At 40.2% G+C, this 1,422-nt stretch overlaps 1 pseudogene across 1 annotated transcript; it reads left to right on the forward strand.

The window, feature by feature from the left end:
• Positions 1–565: 565 nt before the first annotated feature.
• Positions 566–1,176, forward strand: LOC308502045 (securin-like; annotated as a pseudogene). Its single transcript has one exon. The product of its transcript is annotated as a securin-like (transcript).
• The last annotated feature ends 246 nt before the right edge of the window (positions 1,177–1,422 follow it).

Here is a 1,422-nt window from a genome sequence, read left to right on the forward strand (position 1 = left end):
GTAAGCAATCTAAAGAAGAAAGGGAGAAACAATTAAACAATCTCAGGAACTCCAACAGCACAGACAGATAGGATACTGGGACTTTGGGGGAAAATATACTGTAGACAAAAATCTACTTCAAGTGAATAGTTACAAAAGCACTGATCCGTGTTCTTCCCTCCACAAATTCTACAATTTTTCTTTTCCTTAAGCACCCTAACAGTCCTATTTATTCATTTGTAAACATACATTCTGATGGAGCCCCAGTCTTTTGAGATAAAAATATTTGGTCTAGTTTTGTTTATTTGTTTGTTTCCACCCCCCGGGATGCGAAAGTAAATGTTACATTTAAAGTTTAGAGGAATTTTCCCACTTAACTTTCTACGCCTTGTTTGAGAGGACAATGTTTATGCTAATTCTTTTACAGACTTGGCAAGGTGTGCTTAGGAAGTAATTCTCATTGCCCATTGCCCATCCTTTGCATGGTTTGAAAGACAATGTGATCTCAAATGCCAAGCATGGTGTGACTGCTGGAGGCTAAATAGTGGATGATTTTGGCTGTTGATCCTAACGAGGTTAATCCAGAATGACTACTGTGATCTTTGTTGATAAGGAAAATGGAGAATCAGGCACCCATGTGGCTCCTAAGGACCGGCTGAAGCTGGGGTCTGGGCCTTCCGTCAAAGTTTTAGATGGGAGACCTCAGGATTCAACACCATGTGTTGGCAAAATGTTTGATGCTCCACCAGCCTTACCTAAAGCTGCCAGAAAGGCTTTGGGAACTGTCAACAGAGCTACAGAAAAGTCAGTAAAGACGAGTGGACCTCGCAAAAAGAAACAGACAAGCTTCTCTGCCAAAAAGGTGATGGAGAAGACTGTTAAAGCAAAAAGCTCGGTTCCTGTCTTGGATGACACCTATCCAGAAATAGAAAAATTATTTCCCTTCAATCCTCTAGATATTGAAAGTTTCAATCTGCCTGAAGAGCACCAGATAGCACAGCTTCCCTTAAGTGGAATGCCCTCCTCATGCTCTTCAATGAGGAGAGGGAATTTGAAAAGCTGTTACACATAGGCCCCCCTTCTCCTCTGAAGATGCTCTCTCCACCGTGGGAGTCCAGTCTGTTGCAGTCTCCCTCAAGCAATCTGTCAACACTGGATATTGAATTGCCACCTGTTTGTTATGACTTAGATGTTTAAGTTTCTTAGTGCTTCACAGTTTGTGTGTATCTATTAATAAAGCAATTCTTAACAGACAAAAAAAAACAACAATGTGATCAAGTGAGAAAGTCATTTAGATCACCAAAGATTTTGTGTTCTAGATTGAGCTTACTCACCAACTTGTTTTATGTTAGTTAAGTCATTTCACCTCTCCAGCTTCAGTTTTCTCATGAGTACTTAGCACATAGAGGGTGTTTTATAGATATTTGCTGAGTGAATGAATTA

This window comes from Rhinolophus hipposideros (genome assembly GCF_964194185.1).
Source record: "Rhinolophus hipposideros genome assembly, chromosome: 9".
NCBI lineage: Eukaryota > Metazoa > Chordata > Mammalia > Chiroptera > Rhinolophidae > Rhinolophus > Rhinolophus hipposideros.